Genomic DNA, 24,866 nt, shown 5'->3' with positions numbered 1-24,866 from the left:
AGTAGACCAACATAGTTGGTCCATATGTTGTCCAATTGGACTAGGCCCAATTGAATACACTCATCCTATTGATGAAGTAGATTTATATAACATCAAGTCCTTATTACTTTAACAATATCAAAACCCATGTTTCTTGAAAAAATAAAAACAACAATCAAGTACAATCAATAATGGAATGTTAATTAAGGAAGTACATCAAATTAACCTCACAAGTTACTTACGTCGTAATGGGCAGCTAGTTATTTGCCTTATCCTCCAATATGATCCACCATTGCATCCACAAACGTAGGATTGAAGCAATCTGACCAAAGAGGGGAATTGTCCGAGCTACAAAAAATAAAACGAAATACCTATCATCACCTCATAAAAGTGTATTGGAATGTTCCTATAAAATACAAACAAAAGAAAGAAGAGAGCACGATGATTACCACATTAAAGAGGAATGCGGAAGGGATTGAATGCATCCGTGACTGCAAAATGATTGCCTCGCACTGACTCAGTGAAATGAACACAGCTTAAGGTCTTAAAGACATACTCTGGGATGATGTGATGAAAACAACCCTCTTTAAAGAGTTCGGAAAGAAAACAGTGATTTCACAACGACCAATTGCTGCATCAATATCGCTCAAGCGCCCTACGATTGATTTGGGAGGCCATAAAAACGAACCTACGCAAAGAAGACTTTCACCAACCTCACCCTGCATGCATGCACACATATAGGCAAGTAATCTTTTCAGTTACAGATAGACAAAATATTAAATTAAACAATCGAATAGGTTCTGCCAATACCGCAGATTTTGCCTTCTCACGCTTCCGTATAAAGGGAGTTTTATCAGTCGTAGCTCGCCTTCTCTTTCGAACACTAACAGATGACAGACAAGCACCCTGTTCAAGTGGTCCAGGGGCTTCAACGTCTCTGGCACACCTAGGGTGATGCTCACCATACGCAACATCTAACATCTGCCAAATGGTACCAACAATAACAACTAAATACAGGATCTAACTTCAAAATACCGGATAGTATAAAAACATGTAGCACTTTACCCCCAATTTCCCATAATCACCGTGCAGGGTTGTTCGATCAGCTCTACAAGCACTGTGGATTAGCTTCATAGTCCAAACCTTAATACGAGGAGACACACCCCAATCAACAGGGTTCTTGTTCAACCTATCCAAATAGAATAGCTACACACAAAAATATGGTTAAGCAAGGAGATATATATATAATAAGCAAACTCAACCATATAATGTAAGTAGTACCTACCACGACAAATATAGAGCATCCACCGCATCCCACTGCATAACCTGAACAATAAAAGCGACATGCAAAGCTGGAGACCGATTCCATCAAAAAATCGATCACAAGACCACACCAGACATAGCTTGCACATTTCATGGCACAAGTAAGGGCAGGAATCAGGTCCACTGCTAATCGAGGAGACTGCGTGGGACACAACACCAAATCAAGAGCTAGTAGCAGGAAAAGAGTCTTAAATTCTTCTTCCTGATCATCTAGCCAAACACCCTCTACCAAATCCATAATCTTAGAATCAACAGCGATACTCTTAGAGTAATAGACACGATCACAATCCCTCGAAGATTTACTTTGTAACGACTTTCCATACTTGCATAGTATTTCATCAACCTTAGCCCTCTCATCAAAATTCATAGTTTTGTAGCTAGGAATAGGGAGACCACCATTCGGTATACCGAGGACCCATTGCACCTGATTCTTCGAAAAAAAGAACTCTTTCCCATCACATCCAATTAGTTTCCTAGAAACAGGATCAATGCTTGACATCAACCAATAACAAATCTGCCTAGGAAGTTGCAGGTCACCAGGAATACTCAACAGTCCACTAAACCCCATCTCTTTAACCCATCGACACCGCCTATGATCAAACCTCTGAAGTATTCTTCCAAAGGTCTCAATTCTACATGTAAGGTTAGGGGCTGGAAAAATAACCAAATTAATTTGATTCAGCCAAAAGAACTACAAAAAATTCATAAATATACAACACGAAAACTAACATTACCCGATTACACCTTCTCCTACGTTCAGAAAGCACAGACTGATTTTTTTTCACACTGCCACCCATAGACAATTCATTATCCTACAATGGAACACAACACTGTCTTTGTTAAATAATTCATAGCTCGTAATATTCATAAATAGTCACATTACAACGACATATACCTGGAACAATCCCGGAACTAATTGATCTTTTCGGTAACGATGGTCATTCGCAAACACCTTAGCCTACAGAACAAAGGTGTTTGTTCAGGAATGTGGATGCATCCTAAAAGAGTTGTTAACATCCAACACATACAATCACCAGATCGAGCGTTGTTCAAAATTAAAAACCAAAATCAAATCCCAAACCTCTCTAGAAAAGATGTAGTTCAAATCTAACCATTGAATTTCATCCACAAAGCACAGGTCATTGAACAAAACACGATTGTATTTTAACCTCATTTGCTTGAAACGAAGACAATTCGCAATTACATTTCAAACAAATTAAACAGAAATACTAAATAAATTACATAAATAACTTCAAATTATCCTATCCAAACCTTCAATTCGCAATCATAACACATAATATCATCAAAACTTCAAATTAGCATCCAACACCTTCTATTCGCAATCAAAACACACACAATCAACGGATCGACCGTTGTTCATAGTTAAATACTGAAATCAAATTCAACCTTTCCAGAAAACAGGAAGTACACCTCTCTCCATTGAATTTCAACCACAAAGCACAAGTCATTGAACAAATCGCAATTATGTGTTTTTAACTCAAACCAAAAACGAAGACAAATCGCAATTACATTTCAAACAAATTAAAAAGATAGATACCGAATCAAAAAAATATATAAAAAAGAAATTAAATAACTACAAATATTCAATTCGCAATAAAAAACTTCCAACTAACAATATTATAACCAAAGAATTGAAAACCTATTCACCACAGTTCGCCATCAATGACAACTTGTCGCCCGCCTGTACTCCTGTGAATGCACAACGCAGCGATCGGAATCAATCACAGCTTGAAGACGCCCAGCGTGAATTAATTACGGCAAAGATGAACTGATACATCTATTTCGCCGTTACCGAAATTAATTTATTTGAGCAATTGAGCAATTGAATTCAACTAACTAAATTCGCAATTGATTCAGTTGGTTTAACCATGGTTAGATTTACATGTGTCCCCACACCAATATGAGGCTCAGTACTGCTGACGGAGATAACTAGGCGTTTATGAGGCTCAGCCAACTGCCTCAAGGAATGCCCCACAATACCTTTTACTAACTAGTACAAAATTACTTTTATACCCTGGGATAAACGTGACTTATTTATCCCTGTTATAAACTTGAATTTCCTCAATATTTACCATTCTTAGGCCCTGTTTGATTCACCTTAAAAAAATAATATTAAGTAAAAATACTTTCAGTTCAGGAAAAATAAGTTCAGTTCAGTAAAATTAATTTCAGTTCAGTAAAAATAATTTCAGTTCAGTAAAAATAAGTTCAGTTCAGTAAAATTTAGTTTTTTTCAAGAAGAATTATAATAGAAAATAAGAAAAATAATTTCAGTTCAGTAAAAATAATTTAAGTTCAGTAAAAATAATTTCAGTTCAGTAAATTTAAGTTCAGTTCAGTAAAAATAAGTTCAGTTCAGTAAAAATAATTTCAGTTCACCAAAATTAAGGTGAATCAAACAGGGCCTTATTCAATTTTGTTCAAGATATTTTTAAAAAAATTTATATTTTATGCTATAAATAAATTAGTTTGTCAAAAGAAAATATGGGGTAATTAAAATAACCGTGCATGGCACGGGAACTAACCTAGTTTTATTTAATTTCCAAAACCATAATTAAATAAGAGAAATAATAATTTCTAGTTTTAAACATAATTCTGCAAATTGATATATTTCCCATGTAATATGTTTTCTCAAACATACACAACTTAAATTACATAATTTGCTTCAATCCAAGACTTTAATATGACTTTTATACCTTTGTCTATGGAAGGGGTTTAGTGATTTCTCACTCATAATAAAACTTTGCAGAACGTGACCTCCCGCTGGTCAATGATCTCATAACTGAGGCGATATCTCATATCCATTTGTTTGGATTTGTGATGTGACCCTGGCTCCTTTGTTCTTGGGCAAAGGTGACTCTTTAGTCATATGACATTTTAATCCGAACTTCCTCTAAAACTATCCGACTATAGAATAAAACACATATTCTGACATTGAGCATGCAATAGTGCTCTGCTTTGAACTCTTCAAGCTCACTGTACTTCTCCATACTGACAAAATTGTGCATCTAGATCAACTACTAGAATCATCTTGCCTGTTTGGAAAAACTTGCATCCATAAAACCTTTTGACAACTTGTTTATCTTTAACACCATAAACTAGAAAAATTCCTTTAGTGCTTCTCAAGTACTCAAGGATTTGTTCTTGGTAACTCTCCGTATGCTTATTCTGTATTTGCTTGAAACTTGCTACACATGCACAAGTCATATGTAACAACATGCTTTGTACATTTCATGGCACATGTAATGGACTCTTTTGCAAAAGCATAAGGTACACTACCTTTACAACTCAACTCTACTAGCTTTGAAGGCACTGAGTTTTACTAAGTGTAAAACCATGAGGCATGGGAAGAGATCCTATCTTAGAATCTTGCATCTTGAACTTGTCAAGAACCTTATCAACATAATTCTCTTGATTAGGTCCAGTCATCCTTCAAGATTCACTTTGTGGATTTTGATTCCTAATATGTACTCAACAACTCCTAAGTCTCCCATATAGAAACAATCTTTCTAACCATTGCTTGACTCATTCAAGCATTGATATATCATTTCATATGAAATGTATGTCAACTACATACTATACTAAGAAGACCAATTGCTCCCACTAAACTTCTTGTCTGTACAAGATTTCTTTTGTTCTTTCAAGGTAATCAAATTGTTTAATTTCCTAATCGAAATGAATGTTCCAACTCTCTGATACTTACTTCAATCCATAAATAAATTTCTGATGTTTGCCAAAACTTTCTAGGAATTTCTGGATTTCAAAACTCTAAGGTTGTATCATATACATATCATCCATCAAGAACATTTCATGAAGGTGATTTTGATTTTCAAAACTAGAATAATCCAAATAGGCTTATATAACTAATAGGTTTGACCCTATTTGTAAGACTATCATGGACTAGCACATCTTTACAGACATGGAGTCCATTCTGGATTTCTTGGCTTTAAGCCACTTCCTGAGTTGGCACTTGTCCAAAGCTTGTTTGTAGGTATAGGTTCCAACTATTCCAATAGGAAAATTTTAGAATCCACCTTTTACCAGAATTCAAACAAACTGTTTGTTTCGATCCTAAGTAACCTACGATAGGTATGAGCGATAATAGAATTATTTTCTTCAACTCTTTGAAGCCTTTCATTCTAGTAGGACGATATAAGTCTCGCTAGTTGAATTAGCTTGCTTCGAAACATGTTTTATCAAATTAGCTGATTTCATGCGCTTTCGTCTCTAATGTAGTGTCATCCACATCCTTTTGTTGCTCGTCTCGAATCTCATCGAGATCTAACTTTACTCCCACTTGGCTTTGTAGGAAGACATTTATTTCTATAAAGACACTATCGTGAGCAACAAACATTTTGTTTTTACGCAATTGTAGGAATAATACCTCTGATTTTAGGGTTTATTATGTCATCTTTGTAAACATTTTGCATAGATTTCATAACCCTTGAATCCTGTTTAGAAAAGATAACTTTGTAACATTTCCAGTCCATAACATTTATGACATCTTTTCTACTGCTTTGGTTAAGTTCTTTGTTAGTATATTTGCAATTGTTGTTGTTCTAATGCATATCCTCAAAACAATATTTGTAAATCATTAAATCTTGGATCGAACCATGGCAAGCAAAGTTTGATTCCTGCTTTATACATACATTTTAATTGTAATGTTCTTAGATTGTGAACTAATTCAACAATTCCTTTAGATGATCATTTGTTTTTGAGTTAAATATTTATCACAACAATCATATTGTAGTGCTAAATTGTATATTTCAAACTGATTTATTTCATTTTGGAATTTTGAACATTTCAATGATTCCAACTTTTATTTCATTAAGTAATTATCGACATATTTACTTAAATCGTTAATAAGAGCAATGAATTAGTTAAATACTTTTGCTAAATCTTGAACTTGTGGTACACACACATCATATGTTTGTGTTCCAAAATGTTATTTTAGCTTTTTACCTTTTCAACTAAAAGGTAACTTGGTCATTTTACCTTATCAAGCATGACTTCAAATTCTCAAGTGATTCATAATCATATAAGAGTAAGAGTCCATCCATAACATTGGATGTGCAAATGGTTTATGTGACCTAATCTTACTTTATTTATAAGTAAGTTTACTTTGAATCATCTAAATTTACTTTTGTGATCTACTTATATCAATGTCATAAAACCAAAATTAACTCATATCTAGCAAAATGAAAACAATTTATTACCTTGGTCATGGATCAACATTTGTCCAATCCAAGTAAAACCAAATCAGTATTCAAAACAAGAAAACCGAAATATTGTCTCATAAAAAACTGGAAATTGTTCTAAATGGCATGACACACTAATCAGAAAATAAAACTATGAAGCTATCTCTGGCCACTTAAATACTCCTAGTGCACCTTCAAGCTCCATCTCCATGCTAGCTTCACTTGTTTGCAGTTCCTGCGCAACATCACAATGTTAAGCACTGCACCTTGGTATCACATACCTTTGTGAAAGTTAAAATGTTTATAACATAATACCTGAGGTTGATACTCCATTCTTCTTCTTGAGGAAATCAAGGTATTTCTGGCGATTGCGTTTCCAATGCCCCTTCTTCTTGTAGTAAAAGCATTCACTCTCACTTAAAGCCTTGGGTTGTGGATTCGCCTTAGGATTTTTAGGAGCCTTGGCAACTTGCTTGCCCTTGCAATTGGCACTAGCCTTTTGCCCCTTCTTCTTGAACCCCTTTCCATTTTGAATCATAAGAACTTCCTTCTTAGGTTCCGTAGGGATTTGTTTCTCAGCACTAACCAGCATTGCATGCAATTGATTCATAGTCTTTGCATTGGCAGTCATGTTAAAATTTATGATAAACTGGTTGAAACTTTCTAGAAGTGAGTGGAGAATGATGTCTGTTGCCAAATCATCACTATATGGGTACCCCAGTTTCTCCATACTTTAAATTAGGCCGATCATTTTGAAAACATGATCATGAATTGTGGCACCCTTCTCCATTCTACAATCCAGAATCTCACGATGAAGCTCATACCTTTCAACTCTAGCTTGTTTCTTAAACAAAGCTTTGAGTTCCTCCATGATTGAGTAGGCATCCTGGTCCTCAAAACGCTTTTGAAGACTAGGTGCCATGGTAGCAATCATTAAGCAAGTGATAGGCATAGCTCTATCATGAGCTTCCTTGTGCTTCTTGAGCTCTGCCGCAGTAGGATTTTCTGGAAGAGGTCCTGGCAATAGGGTATCAATGACATCCTCCTTACGTTCAGATTTCAGAACAAGCCTTAGCATTCTTTCCTAGTTGGAAAAGTTTTCCCTTGTCAACCTATCCTTCTCAAGGAATGGTCGCAAATTGTAAACGTTGCTGTCATTGTTATTACGGCTACCCATCTATGTCAAAATAAGGCAAAGTTTAATAATTATGTTTAATAAATTAAAGTACCATAAAACGCATTCATTTGGTAACTTTAAAACACTTTATTCAATGATTAAATGATCCCAATTGAATTCTTAAGTGATTCCAAGATCCTTTATCTGTGCAATAAATGACCGGACTGAGGCCCTACCATCAATCATTACATTTTCAAGGTGAGTAAACTCTTTATTGATTACAACTCTTGTAACTCTTGGTTGAATAATTAACCATCACATGTTTAATTATTACCCTTAGCTTCAAGGCTCTAAACGCTTTAGGTGACCTTGTTGAGTATAACCAATTAAAATTGTAGAATGGGTCCTACCCCCACTTCCCCAAGATATATTATGACGCTCTGCTGAGGCCGACCCATCATAAACGATCGAAGGTTTCGTCGGGTTTTTAATTGGAAAAGTTGCCTCAATATTACTAGGATATAGATTTATTATGTTGTGATTATTTAGTGAACTCTAGCACATCATCAATCAACATAAATAAACCTAAACATGCATAATCAACTAATGCAATAAAATAAACATGACGTAGTATGGCCCCTTAGTCCTAAGAAAACTAGAAATGAAAAATGCTCCCACTTGAATCATCATGGATCTTCATCCACCTTGCTCCTTTGGGCCTTCACTTCATGGGCTTCTTTTGGGCTAACACCATTTAAATAACTATTCTATTTACATTAAATAAAAGTTATAAAAATACTTAACGGTACGCAGACCGTATTTAGATTACAAAAATATTTCACGATGCGCAGATCGTATTTAAGAATCTATGGGACATACTAGTCTATATATAGCAACAAAATATCATATATTAGAAAAGTGCCATATAATAAATCACTCAACATGCTTGTCTAAACTGCAACATCGAATGTTCATAAAACAGTCAACGCATTTCCTAAAATATCTTATATTTAAATCATAATTAGCTAATATCATATATTATTCATGACGGTTCATAAAATATCGTATATTTAAATTTAATCATGAGATAGAATCAAATCATATTTAATCTTCCATGATTATTCTAACTAATTTAGAAGATTCTATTCTAATTATTAGCCAATCAAGTAATTTTAAAATCAATTACATCCTAATCTAATTATGGGATAATCACATTATTTAAATCAATTATTATCCTTTTGGAATATGCTCAGAATATCCTAATCAATCTTATCCATAATTAACCACTTTAATTTAGGATAATTACCAATTTAACAACTTAAATATGGATAATATCAAATATAACAACTTTTGAATATTTGATTTTATCCTAAAATAAAAGATCTTATCCAAATAAAACCACTTTTATCTTTTAAAATAGAAGATCATATTTTGAAAATATTTTAACTTATCCAAAATTAAACTAATTTTATCCCAAAATAATTCGTAATTATCTTGAAATAAATTTTTAAACAGGATTTTTTTTTTTTTTTTTTTGAAATTACCACAACCACCAACGCCGCCCACCGTGGTTGGCTAGCCGAAGCTAGTCACGGTGGCTGGCTGCCATGACAGCAGCCACTGCCGCATAGGGCAGCTACTACTGCTGGGGCTGCAGGCCACCGTGCGTGGCCAGTCGAGGCTAGCCACGGTGGCTGGCTGCTTTGCAGCAGCCACTGCCGCGCAAGGCAGCAGCAGCACCAGCGGTGGCAGCCGTGGCAGCAGCCATGCAACGCTTGCACGCTGCTGCCCACAGCCACCAAGGACCGCCGCCCTCCCTTCCCCTCCCTCTTGGACCGCCACCTGGTCAGCAGCCGCTGTGGCTGCGCCACCCAACCGCGGTTGCCGACCAAAATAAATTTTTTTTTTGTTTTTAATTTAATTAAAATAACATTTATCCTAATTAAATTAAATCAGTCCATAAAATTATAATTAAATCATATTCAACTATAAAATCAGGGTTCATCATAAAATTAATCCCAATTTAATTCGAACTTTTAAAATTAAATCTATGATCATACATAAAACATTTTTATGCATAAATCAATCCAATTAAAATTATAAAACATAAAGCAAATCGAATTAAATTAAAATCAAGCACAAAATCATATTTTTTTAGGGCTTGGAATTGTCGGAAATTCAAAATTAGGGTTAGGGGGTTCGAAATTTTCGAACATTTTAGGGCTTAATTTGGTCCTCTTCATGGCTATTTGAGCATAATTAAATCGCATTTAATCGATTCCAAAAGTTTAATCACATTAAATATAATAATTGAACCATAATTAAATTAATTTCTCCCTCTTAATTTATCATAAAATTAACGTGGACATCAAATAATCGTATTATTATGATCTAGCGCGTTCATGCAAGAGGCTAACTGATACCACTGTAGGAGTTTATAGGTACTACGTAGCGGAAATAATATGAATCACATTCAATAAAGTACCTAATCCCAAGAATCACATGCATAACACACAAGACACATAATTATACCATTGAAGCGTGAATTCCACGTTACTATTCCACAGGCAAATCAGGGAGAGAATAGAGCCCCAAGTGTTGCTCCTCTACTTAGTCCACGAGATTCGAACGAGCCGTCCACCAACACTTGATTGGTCGAGTGATTGAGGAAAACCACGATCACCACCTTTTTGGACAACCGACCACCGCACGAACCACCACCACCACGGGATACCACCGTGCGCCGGGGAGGAGGAGAGAGCCGTGAGAGAGAGGACTTTGAGAGGGGTTGGGTTTCGTGTTTGCTAATTTGGGTTTTGATCAAATGATCAGTAAATTGCATACTTGCACACCTAGGCTCCTAGTCTATTTATAATCCCATTATAATTAGACTAGTGCACGAAGCCCAAAACCCTCCTTATTCCTCCATATGGCCGGCCACCTAGAGTGATGAGGCCCATGATGGGCCTCGTCCTCTAATGCTCGATTTAGCCCCTTTGTGTGACCTTATAGGATCCGTCCAATTGGGCTTTGGCCTATTTTACTAGTCCAAAGATCGTAAGTACCTCTAGCTATGGCAAAACGACGACCCAAATGTCCGGACTTAATTATCTCCATAATTTGATCCAATTATATATCTAGTAATTGCACACGATGAAGACATAACTCCTTCACTGCCGCCCAGCCACCACCAATCATCACCCTCACACACCATAACCAAGTCCGACAAACCCCATCCCAGCACCCACTCCCTGGACCAAAACTCCAGCCCTTATCCCCATCGGTCACCAGCCCCAAAATCCACCACCAGCCTTCAATCTAACTCTCCACATCCCGGCATCCCCGATAAATCCAACCCTAGCCCAAACCTGCTTGGCCGAAAAACCCGATCCCAAACCCTCTACAAGCTCGGAATTTCCCCGTTGAAACCCTTCTACCACTAATCCTTAACCCCACCATTCTAAAACGCCCACCACGATGACTAGTCATGACGCGCAATCGTCGTTGCAAGAAGGGGAGGGGGAGGACTTGGGTAGCGGCGGGAAGGAGAGGTGGAGGGCTAGGTTCTGCCGGAAGCAAAATGGGGAGGGGGTTAGGTGGCTTGCGGGAAGGAGAGGTGGAGGGCTAGGTTCTACTGGAAGCGAAATGGGGAAGGGGTTAGATGGCTTGTGTTGGTGTTGGTGTCGCTGTAGGGAGATGGGGGGACCTGAGGAAAGGGAGGGGAGTTCCTTGACCGTTGACATGGGAAAAGGGAGGTTTTTTTTAAAAAAAAAAAATTAAAAAAAAATTCAGTTTATTTAAAAGAAACCTATAAAAATTAAAATAAAAAATGCTAACGAATCACAATGTGACATGTGTCTAAAATAACTTATGTAACAAGTCACAGGCTTTTTATTCTATTTATAGAAGATGCATGTCGAAGGTCATTTTATTCAGGAATAATCAAAAAGTCTTTTTATTTTTGAAAAACCTGTGAACGGTCATTTTATTCTTGACAATTTTTCCTTTGTTTTATACAAGCCGGCCCCCTTAAATTTTAATTCCTGGCTTCACCCCTAGACATGGGTCCCTATCTTTATTTCTCTCTATCTCTCCCGTCATCTAGAATTCTGTGTCTTACCCCCTTGTTGTAATATGAAGGGAACGGAACAAGTATTAGATTATGTACATCATATCCAATATCCGAACTTTGTGATAGATTAACATATTTTCTTTTATAGAAATGTATATATAAATCCAAAGTTGAATGTTTTTAGGCTAAGATTTTATGATTGGTTTAATAGGATAACTAGTCAATTTATTCAAACTTAAGGGGTATTATACGCATTGAAAATTTATTGAAGGAATAGATAATAGACATCTGATATATCTGAGCCAAAATTTTTTGAATATGCGATCTGTGCTCAGGCATATGATTTAGACATTAATCAATGTACGACACTTACAACTCAGTTGCAAAGATTTAGCAGCCAGAGCCTACTCAAGAGCAAGAAAGAGGACCAGAAATTGAAAAACATGATTGAAGTGGATAATAGAATACCGCTATAAGGGCTATATGCAAGGATTCAATGTTAAGGGGTGGGCATGTTAGTCATAGTCTATCAGTAGTGACTTGGGGAATAAGTTAAAGGTTTGTTATGAGAGTATTTCTATAAATAGGCCTCATTAGGAGGAATAAGGACATGTTGAATATTGTGAAGTTTGTTATTGGGAGAGAGTGAGCCTCTCGAAAGCTCATATTAGGAGAGCATCCACCTCTCAATAGTGGAATTATCATTCAATTAGCTATAATTCTCATCATAATACTAACATCATCATCTTTCTTCTTCATTTCTACCATTGTTAGTGTTGGAAACCATGCTAATTCCTAGCACTATAACCACAGGAACAGGAAGGTTTGAGTTAAGTAATATCTCAAATCCGTATTCATTAAAATCCATTTTCATGGTTCACATATCATAGAAACAGGTTACATGTAACTTCGGAAATTTTGTATCAGAATGCATAAATCTTCTAACATCAAGCAATCATAAAGTCTTATTGTGGATATTCATAGTGTCTTAAGATTTCCAAATATCAATGATGTTATGATTATGCAAGTAAATTTTAGACAATATGCATGAAAGACTTGAATGAGGCAAGCTTATAAAGTTTGATCATTCTTAATAGTACCACATAATCAGGGTGATCTCAAAGATTATTTATGAAGAAACAGCAGGGGTAATAATGAAGTTTTGAAAACAAAGTTAGCTATCTTTTTCTACATCATTTATAGATTTTACACCTCCATTCAAATTATGTATGAACATTAAATTTAAAATTGAATTCAAAAACATATAAGTTTTAAATTTGAAACATGAAGATGGGAGAAATTGTAAATCGAAGCAGTTACAAGATAATTTACCTTAACTCCACTGAGAGTTTGTAGAACATTGTTGATGCTAGGCAGCTTGCTTTCTCCAATAAAGATAAATTGTGACAAAACATGGACATACTTAGCAAGTTAGCATTTTAATAGTAATAAAATCAATAAAAACACTAACAATATAAAACTGAATGCATCTTAAATGGGCTTGAGAATCCCACTCAAAGCAGTAATCTGCATCAGATTCTCCAGATCCACGTCTGAAATTTCAAAGAAGATGCAGCCAACCTAACAACTGATCATTTCTTAGATACACAACAAGAAGGTTAAGAACAAATATTATTAGAGGATTTAAGAAGATTAAAATGTAATATCTGTTCTAGACATGTCATCACCAACTGAGCAAATATTCTATTCATAATGTTTCATCTGATGCTTAAAATATATTGGGATCTCTTTTCCTTCTAGGTACATAAACATTGTGTTTGCAGCAAAGAACATGGTCCGCTAGAGGGTATAGGCACAACAAGCATAAAAAATAAGAGTATACAAAAGACATACCAGTATATATGAATCATCCTCAATAAATCCCATGTGTCTCTGTAGTGAACCTTTACAAATGGATTTTCCTTTCATGTCACTGACACTATAGTTTTCAGGAAGTAATTCACCCCTCGAAGGATCCCAAGTGGTTTGATAAAATCCATATAGAGCACTAACTAGCTTATCCCTTTATCCATAGTGTAATGACAACATTTTTAAGAGTGTCGCATAAGCAGTCCACTAATTTAGGTCTAAACCATCTTGGCTAGAAAAAGACAGGGAAAAAAATTCTCAATATAAGGGCTGCCTGGAATGGGTGTAATGGGAGGGGAAAAAATACATGAGTAATAATTCTGGATTTTTTTGAAGTTTGGATCTAGGGTAATCAATCAATGGGGTAATCTATTTCCCCAAAAAAGGGGTTTATAATTACCCGCCTCCCCCCTAGGATAACAATTTCCCACGTAAAAAAATAAGCACTCCCCTCTTCTATACTGCATCTTCTTCTCCCGTGCTAATCTGCTATGTATTATCTCCTTCACCTCCATATCCCCCGCCCAATTGAAACCGTTGCCGCCATTGTAGCCGCCTGAAGGAAGCTGCTAGCCGCCGCCATAGCTCATCAATTCCGGCGAATCACGAACAAGTATCTTGAATTGGACCCATTGGTTGAAGAGATAGTTAAACATAAGGTTAGGGCTATTAATCCTTCAAGTGAAGCGATGCTCGTGGTGGTCTGAAATTTATCAACGACATGGTGGTTGCCGCCGAATCGCCGATTGCCATGAATTGGTAGTCTTTACCCTAGGAGTTTTGCCAAACCTTAGAAAATGAATTATTACTCTTGAAATCAATGCTCAAGTAGAATATACCCCATTAGATGTTACCCCCTTTATTATTTCTGGAATTCCAGGCATGCCCTAAATATCAAAAGTTCGACAGAATTACTTATGAATGGACAATGTTGGCTCCAAACCATGATCTAGACTCTGGATGATTCTTTCTTTTGAATTCATGGATGACATAGCCACTACTTTATTGGAGTAAACAACTCCACCCTGTAATTTTAACAAGAGAACAAAGTTAATTGAAAATTTGATAATATTATCACTAGGAAATAAGCTATGATACAGGCACAAACAAAAAAGAACTACATGTATTATAGAGAAAAATTTGGTAAGCACATCAGGTCTACTATGGGTTTTTCCGTTTGGGCAATTCACTAGTTGGGGCCTTGGGACATGCTGAAGGTGGACATGTAGAAAGTGATTGTGAATTTAAATTCAAAGTCGTTAGATTTTGGTTAACATGGCAATTAATACTTACCAACACCAAATAACTTTCAAATGAAGTGTAAGAACAAACTCATTTATTCTATATTATTACAAGTGCAAATCATAATCATAAACATGCAAATACAATACTTTCCTAATGAATTAACACCATTTGGTACAATATATGCTACCAACAGATCAAACACAAAAAAGAAGCAACTGAGTATATATGGATGGCAAAAAATCAGAACAGATATTAAAGGAAGAAACCATTATATTGCATGATGTATTTTTTCATATTAATATAGTACTACTGTTGCCTTTCCACTTTCCAACTTGGAATTTCCTTTTATGTTCTACCTACTTTTTCTCTTTTTTGGGATTTCCTTAAATCCCTTCAAATGTGAAATATAACAGAAAACAGAGATGTACAAATGAATGATTATAACAGAAACTTAAATCTTGGATCAGCGTTTCTGCTATTATGTTAATGATTATAAAATGAGGTACAATATGCAGCTTCAAATCTTCAATGCATACCTATTATGAAAGGCAAATATCTTGGCAAGCTATGAGGAAAAGAAAATATTATTAGACTTTCTAAATTGAGGCAAAGCTAATACTTTTATCAAGGATAAAAGTCAATAAAATCAAACATGTAGTCTAAAAAACAACTTAAAATCAAAACTACCCTAAAAAATAGTACTCGCAGAACAAAGGAGGTGGGAGAAACACATACACCACAGTACCAAAGAAAAAGAGTAGGAAAGTGAAACCAATGAAATAAATGGAAACTGAATAAAGAAGTTAAGAAAAAAGAGAACGCGATACATGTACTCCCTCTATCCCAAAATTATTGTCTGTACATTCTCATTAATAAAAGAGAAAAAATTATAGTTAAATGAGATCATTATGTGATACTCCTAGATATCAATTTTTATTAATTGTTTTCAATACAAAGTAAATAATATATTCTTAAAGCTGTATGTTGGGAAGCATAATAAAGTACTTCCAGCATTAATTTTGGATGGAGGTAGTGATGTGTAGTAGGGAATGATATGTTACACGAATTTTGCACAAGGTGCTTTCACAAAATACACCAATTGTTTCCACCCAACCAAAACAAGAAATTTTTTGATGACATAGATCTGGGTTTGAAATGATTTTTTTTTCCAAATCCCAAATTTTGAGATTATTAAAGTTACATCCATTTTTGTTAAGTCTATTCACAACGGACAATGCATCGGCTGATTAAAAATAATATGCAAGAAAAGAGAAAAACATGGATGAAACCATCACTCCAAGATAATATCCAGAAAAAAGAAAAACATGGTTGAGAACTATATTCCCGAGTCAATAGTAATTATTCCTCTTGGATATCATTCTAAAACTTTACCTTCAAAAGATTCACAAGATGCGGCTTATTATTATCTTGCAGACGATCTAGACGATTAACTCTAGAGGGATCAAGTCCAAAGAGTTCAAGCTTTTCATGCTCAAGGCACTAGAGGTCATATTTTCATGGTTAGAGCATATCATAGGATAATGAGACATAGAATAAAAGGAAAAGAACAAAAAAAATGTGTACCTGGGAAGCAAAGCTTTGGCATGTCAATTGTATTTTGGTACTTGCAAATCCCTGAACATAACAGTCATTATTCAAGAGGACCACACTCTAGAGATAATCAGAAACATAAAGCTTATTGAAATGCCCAAATTTCATTTCCATGTTTGAGAACCATTATTTAACATTGGTGCAGTAAGTCATGTATTCAAAGTATCATAAGCCTCATAAGCCACAAAAGTTACATAAGCTACCTTTTGTCTGATGGCTATCATATACTCACAAAATGGTCTTACCATGGGTTATAATTGCATGAGACCATCTCTTCTTGATTACAAAATTTAGAAGGCATATCTCTTTGGCATTAAATGCTCCAACCTTCTAGGGGATCGAAGTGAACAACATCTTTTAATGTTTGTAAGTGATTCTTTGTGATCATCTTCTACTCATTTACCTATGCTTATTTTTCAGATATTTGTAAGTGATATGTGAAAGTTAATGTAATATTGGAAAGTTAGTGATGAGAGCTAAGGGAAGTAGATGATTATTATCAGTAATAAACTGGAAGTTTGATGTATATGAGAGAAGATATACAGTAAGATGAAATGAAATCAAGCACTATGGATAATTTATGTATCATAAATGGCACACATTTGACGAGCATTTAGGTCCTTTCTATCCTCTTTTCATGGCTTTCATGCGTAATAAGTGCTGAGTTTTATGCTTTGTTGCTTAGTTTTACCTTTCCTCTCTTATCTTGTAGTTTTCGTGCATTTCGTTGGTTATCTAGCCTTTTTACTTTATTTGCTCTATTTTCGTGGTTGTAGGTATTGAACAAGGTTCGGGTCTTGATTTTGGTGATCCACTATGGTGGAGGAAGCTTTTGGATCAAGTTCATGACATTCGGGAAGCTTAAGATGCAAAGAAGTGGAAGTTCCAAGTCTTAGCTCTTCTCTTGCGCTCGCATGCGGTGCTACCATCAAAGGGGGTGTGTGCCCACCAATATTAAGCCTTAGCTACTGCTACTTCTAGTGTTCATCATCATCATAAGTCATGTGCCCATCACTTGTGCTCAAAGATTTGAAGAGTCGAAGAAACCCAGCTAGGTGCGGCCGCACGCGCGGATGGTGTGGCCGCACAACAGGGCCGTGCGGGCGCACACCATGTGTGTGCGGGCGCACACCATGTGTGTGCGGGCGCACACCATGTGTGTGCGGGCGCACACCATGGTGGTGCGGGCGCACATGTCCTGTTGTGCGGCCGCACCGGCATGGGTCTTTTTCGATCGGATTTTGACGATTTTCCGCCTCTTTATATACCTTTTAGAACCCAATTTTTGTAAGTAAGTTTTCATATTCAATTAGATCATATTCTTATCTTAGTGGAGAGCTTCTCTCTCTAGATTTAGGGGTTAGTTTTAGGAGTAGATTTTAGAGAGAGAAAGTGATGAATTTCAATGGTGATTGAGAGATTGAAGATTCAATGGTGACAATTGTATTGGAGATCTTCTTTATTATCAATGAGTGTTTCTAAACTCTATCTCATTTACTGTTTTGTTTAGTATTAATGTTTGGATTGTTTGATTTTGATTGGAATTTGATGAATTGATGATTGATATTTGATTAGTGTAATTGTTGATTCTTTGATTGTTGATTGTGATCTCTTTAGTTGTTAGTTGATTTGATGTTGATGTTAGTAGTTGTTTGGTTAGGGATTTGTTGAATCTTATGATGTAATGGATTGATGTAAATTGGGGATAATTGATGAAGTTGATGATGTGATTAAACTTGGTTGATTGATCATGTGCATGTGTGTGATTAAGTAAAGAGTAGCTAACTTTGATTATTGCACTAGATTGCATTGTAAGTTCACATTGATATAAACCATTGATTTGTGGCTTGCATTTACACGATTGAGGTGTCTTGTGATGTTTCCTAGCTAGAGTTTATCGTAGTTGACGTTAGTTAGACCTCTAGGAGAATAGCTTGATATGCTCTTTTGGTTGCATGCTTGATTTTCCCTCACATTGCTTGACTTAGTCGACTTTTCCATTCCAATTTGCTATGTTCATTGCTATTATTCGTTTGGTTTCTTTGTTTTAGTAGTTGTTAGAGTCACCTGTTACCCTTAGACTTCGACCTAGCTTAGGCACATAATTGGAAGCACTTGGACATTACCATTCCTTTAGGTTCGACCCTTGACTTACCTCTATACTTGTATTTAGGTTTGTTGAGTGTTTATAAATTTTGTTTGGCTTAAGGAAGATTAGCCCAACGACCTAGTTTTCCCCACGTCAATAATTGATTGTAATGCTAAGTAGAAATTAAGGCAATTAGAGAGATAGTTTGATGTGGTGCGTGGGTGTAAGAGCAAGGTGAATATAGTAATAGAGAGTATAAAGAGGTGAGTGGGTGTAAGTAAAAGTAAGAAAAAACAAATTAACCTTGCTCAAGGTGCCAGATTATTGGCTAATTTTGGCCATTTTCGTGAAGGATTTTACCTAATTTAGTTCAATAATTGGCTCATTTTCAAGATCTTTAAGTGAAAGTTGAGAGAGGATTCATTTAGTTGGTTTTATGCCCTAATTTGATGATTTCTCTCCTGATTTTCAATGTTTTGGATTCATGTGCGTGTAACTTGGTTCCTTGAGAATGCTTGATGTTGAAACATTGGAGTTTGGAAGACTTGGGAAGATTGAAAATAAGATAATCAAAGAAGAAGAGCCTTGAGTAATGATGTGCACTAATGGTGTGGATACTGTACCTCAGTGTGTCCTCACCAAAAGAGCAAAATCTCACACCATAGCAACACCTGAGCATGCATCAGCATGGACACATCCCACACCATAAACACTGCAACTTTGTCCTCAGTCAGGACATTGGGCAGTGGGCCAACACCAACCTAATGCGCTGGCACCACCAACAACCTGCACATGCACCATATTTTCTTCTTCCATATTTTCTTCTTTTCTCCTTGCTTATTTATATAGAATCTAATTTCAAAGCTTTGAGGAATTAATTTTTAGTATATTTTCAATTTCCAGGAGGAGAAGCTTAATTAAACAGAGAAAAACATTGTACCAATTTCAAGTTCAATCCAATGACCATATTCAGTAATCTTTCTTTCCTTTGCTTTTGTTTTTCATATCTTTGCTTTATCTCTTAATCCAATGAGTTGATTTACATGCTTAACTATGTTTAGAATTTTGTTTTAGTTTTGGGTAGAGTAATTGCTAGGTTGATGATATTACTTAGTTTAATTGCTTTCTCTTTTATGAAATAAAAGGCAAGTATCAGGGTTGACGAGTACAGGAGCCATCTTTGGGATGAAGGCTTTGAGTTTTGTTGTTGTAAGTGTATTCTCCTTATGATGATCATGTTTGATTTCACTTCCATGAGTGAGTAAATTCCTTGTAAGGGTAAGGGACTAGCAAATGATGTGATCAATCAAATTATTAGCATTGTTTGGGGTGAATAGCTTAAAAATGGCATGAGAACATGATCCTACTCATCTTAGGTTAGAATCACTAATTTGAGCTTGTTTTATGACACCTTAATACTCACACTTCAAATGAGAATATGGTTTCCCGAAAAAAGAGAATTCTAAAATGTGCAAATTGATAAATTTGTTTCTCATATGATAAGTCGATAAGTGCTCATGCGATCATTAATCATCAAAATTTCTTGTATCATTGATTCCATGCCCAATCACTCATTTATCCTATCTAATTCTTATTAACAACATTTTTTTTTCTTTTTTGTTGTCATGTTTAGTTTATTAGCATTAATTAAGATTATCATTGCCCATTCCTCCTTCAAATCAACTTAAAACAATTGTTAGCATTCAGTTTAGCCGCACCACTCCTAGAGAACGGTCTCTTACTCATTACTACACATGTGTTGGTAAAAGGAGGTATATATTTGTTTGTTTGAATTATTTTCTTGTTTTAAAAACCTTACAAAATTGCTCATAGAACATTTCACTAATATATACTTCAGCAAGTTCCTAGTACTAGAACAATTGGATCATCACTTATTCAATAAATAGGAGTTTATGAGGTCCATATAGCTGATTTGGTTAGCACTTAAAGGCCCAAGTCCTTGGTTTCAGTTATCTGGTTGTGTGTGTGCGTGTGTAGATGACTGGCAAGGAGGATACGTAGACAAAAGAGATAAACCTACTTACTAAGAATGCATCCTTTACCATGGTTGTAAGACAATCAGTTATAATAGTCGCCAACCGTAGCCAATTAATGTTGTTTTTCATTACAAAAATAAGTAAACGTTTTCCTCACAGTGATGCAACTTTAAATCAAGTACAAAGGGAGATGTTAATTGTTGATAAACTAATATCAAAGGATCTGACATAAAACAGTCATATTTTAGAAATTATTATGTTCATAATCCTGAAAATTATCAGAAACATTCAAAAATACAAATGAAAAATGTAGTGTATCTCATTTACACCTGGTTAGAAAATATATCCCAAAAGAGTGGCCCAATTATAGCAGTCTCCCAATTATGTATATGTAAAACATCATGATACTTTCCCAGTTTTACCAAATAATCCAATGAAGCACGAGAGAAGTATGTGAATCTGGCAACACCTAATAAACAACCCATTAGGATATAATTGTGTCAATCATTCAACAAAGGAAAAAAAAACCTTGCACTTTCCACACTTCATAAGCCAAAAACTTTAAAGTTTTAAAATCATTACATAAATGTCTCTCTCAAAGTAAATAAGCAATGCAAGAAACTACATTATGTAACTCTATTTAAATTAATTATGTATTATGAAGGATATATTCAACTAACAGTTCTGAGAAAAAAAAATACACCAACCATTACTGATTTTGTTGAAGGAAAACTTCAAACGCATATTTTAATCTTTACAAGCGTTTAAAACTTCTCATCTCACTATGAAGTAACACCATAAGTTGTGGAACACATATTTTAAGTATGCCCAATTAACCATATTCGTATAAAAGTTAGCACCCATGTAACATATTGGTATAAAAGTTATCGCCGGCGACAGATTGATATATAAGTTAGCAAGTTGCGACAGATTAGTATAAAAGTTAGCCAATGGCGACATTTTGGTGTAAAAGTTAACATGTGATGACATATTGGTATAAAAGTTGGTTAGTGATAATGTTACTCGAAGTTAATAACTGTATATCATCAATAATTGTAGGACACATTCCAACCATGTCCTAAGCTTTTGTTACTTGGAAGAAAAAGAAAGCATGCAGTCCTCTACAAATTCTACCAGGGGACAAGATTGTGATTTCACATGTACCAATTAGCAAAATGTAATTCACCATCATGCAATAAGAAAATAACTGAAGTTCTAATAATTCTTTTGATGGACACCATTTACAAAGTTATTTGTACAATAGCCAATGTAGAATGACTGCACAAAGTAAAACTGAACATGTGCATACATGTACCTTTCAAAATCATCAGAGTAGCCATAAACCATCTCACGATAAAAAAATGACAAATTGTACAGAGGCTGAATAAAAGTCACTCCAATCACATTGACCACACTATTTCAAAATTGAATTCATATGCATTCAGCATCATATTTCACATGAATTATAAACAATTCAATAGATCGACCAAATACAATTTTCCCAAATCAAATACTCAATAACAAATTTAGTTACCCAAATTCATGTAGAGATAGACAAAAGGGATAAATTCTCACCCAGTCCATACTTTGTTTCCACGTAATTGTCCATTGAAATATTAATAAAATTCCGTTTGTATTTCTTGTAATCCTTGTACCTCAGTTAAATCCAAGCTTTTATACTTGTTTATAAAATGTATTAGATTAAGTGACATGTGCCAATTAAGATTGGGCCAAAATCACTAGATTCTCAGGCACCTTATATTTTCTATTTCAGTAGCAGATCCAAGACTCTCAAACAGGGTAAGCACACTGAAATATTCATAAATACTCTAATCATCATCCTATATAATTTGTATATATCAATTGGAATGAACTATAGGGGATTAAAAAGGAATCTTTCACCAAACATATGATTAATCAATTAAAATAATCTTGGTAATACTGGCTTTCTATTATAATCACCATTTGCTCATGTATCTATTGGCAACAGCAACCTACAAGCTTACATTGCAAGCATAATCTATTAAGGCACTCACAAAAAGATGGGAGGAGGCGTGTATTTCGATAAATATGAGCCTAGAAACAACAGCGGAAATGCATTAGCCATTTTAACTTCTCACTTTAATGGACCATAAATTGCATTGCTTGATCATTCAACTCACATATTCACCATCTAAATACCATTGCCACCATACACCATGGATATAAACATATCAAGATATCCAATTTACCTTAACAACCATAGAAGATTAAGTCAACTGTAGTAACCCATAAACAACTGAGCAGGAAGGCATTGATAACCACCAGGGCACATATGACATATTCTGGTTTCCCTAGCTTGGTAAGACGTGTGTTTGACATTTCCCTCTTATGAAAATAATCAAATGTACAAAAAAAATATACCCTAACATTAGGGTTGATTCTTAAGGCAATGGTTCAATCCCAAATCTTCAATTTGAAAGCTGAGTTGTAAGGGAATGTAATTCCTAATTGGGAGCAATAAGCCTCATTTCACATTTCTAGTATGAATTCTATGAAATCATTAAGCTTGAATCCAAATTTCTATCACCATATTATAACAAAATGTCAAAACTGCGTAAAGATAATCTTAATCCAAATCTTGACAAACTTAGAGTTAATGTTGGTGCTCTTTAATATATGAATCTATTGTCAAATCTAAAAATTAAAGATCAGACATTAGTAGAATGCAAAAACATCAAAGCAAACTTAGTCTATTGCATGTATATTGTCAATAAAATAACTAATGAAATATGAGATCTATGATTACTTTGGTAAATAACCTCAACCAAATTTCCCTTCCTTTGCAAAGCACGTGATATGCCAGTAACATAAGGTCCTAAAGATCCAACAGAAATCACTGACTCCATTTCGGTGCAAACGTGTATAATATAAAAGCCATTCCTGAACAAAAAGTTGAATGCTTATTAGTTTAAGGGACAACCCCAACTACAAAATATATAAAAGGAGTATACATGCAACAATAGTTTCATAAAGCATTAAAGCCCTGTAAAACCTAAATCTCAATTATTATAGATCAAAGGGCATCATGTTTCCTTTTTTGTTAATTTTTATTTAAAGGGATCTCAATCCTTTCAATTATTTAGTTTTTCATTTCAAAATTTTTTTTCTATTTTATTTACAAAAGGTTGTTCTTGGAATTGTTTAGTTTAATTTCTAATTACTTTAAGAATCTCAAAAACACAATTGATCTTTTTGTATTTTAGAAATGAATTTGTATTTATAAAGAGTAAACTTGATAAATTGCACATTAACAACTTACAAGGTAATCATTTTCTTAAATTCCATGGTTATTCAGTTTTGATTCAGTCAAGTGCTTATTTTTATTTCTTTTGTATCGACTAGGTCATTATTGTACTAATCCATGAATTTTAGAATCATTTCATAATAATACATATTCATTTCCACAAATCATTAAAATAATGTTTGTATATACGGTTTAGTTTTTCATTTATAATGAGTAAATGACTCTGTTTCCAAAGTAATTTCATATAAAAAATTGTATACAAAAAAAGGGTATGGTCGGTTGAAACTTTAAAGCCCTACCTGATTTTCACGGGCCTGGATGGAAAATACTACTAATAGCCTTTTCCTCGTCAAAAGAAAGAGAGAATAAGAATTACAATTACAATCTACAAGTGACATAATGAAGGGCACAACAAGATGAGTATTTCACAAAGGGGAAAAGAAAATAATAGGGGGGGAAAAGACAATTACAGGCCAACAGTGACCTTAAATTTCACAAAGAAGCAAGTTGTTAATAGAAGTTTGCAACATTACGACTTGATAGTAATGAAGAGCATATAAACATCATATTTTCTATCTACCAAAAGTTTTGAAGAAATAAAAATCCAAACCATGGTGAGGCTAAAAGTAATTAAGGAAGAATAAAAGGAAAACATAAAGTGGAAAAAGGTAAAAAGGTAAGTGGGTTCGTGAAATACACACAACTTTACAAGGGTATTGTTTGTTTTGTTATGAGAATTAAGGTGGTATGATTCTGCTATGTCAAAGAGACATCACAAAATCTGGGTATTTAATCTAGAGTGAAATCAGACCTAACCTAAACACTTTCATAAAAAGAACCAAATAATTAATCAACTAGAGCTGCTATATTGGATAAAAATTTGTCACAAAACTTTGACCATTTTTAATCTCAACTCTCCAAATAAACTGTTACAACTTAAGGAGTTAAGATATAGGCTTATTAATCCTATGTTAACCAGATTTTTAAATTGCAATGGAACACAATCTTTTTATGTCCCATGTAAAATCCTATTCTTAAGGAATAAGAAAACCCATACAA

This window comes from Chenopodium album, chromosome 20, assembly GCF_948465745.1.
Source record: "Chenopodium album chromosome 20, dcCheAlbu1.1, whole genome shotgun sequence".
In the NCBI taxonomy this organism is placed as follows: Eukaryota; Viridiplantae; Streptophyta; class Magnoliopsida; order Caryophyllales; family Amaranthaceae; genus Chenopodium; species Chenopodium album.
This window is presented reverse-complemented; position numbering follows the sequence as displayed.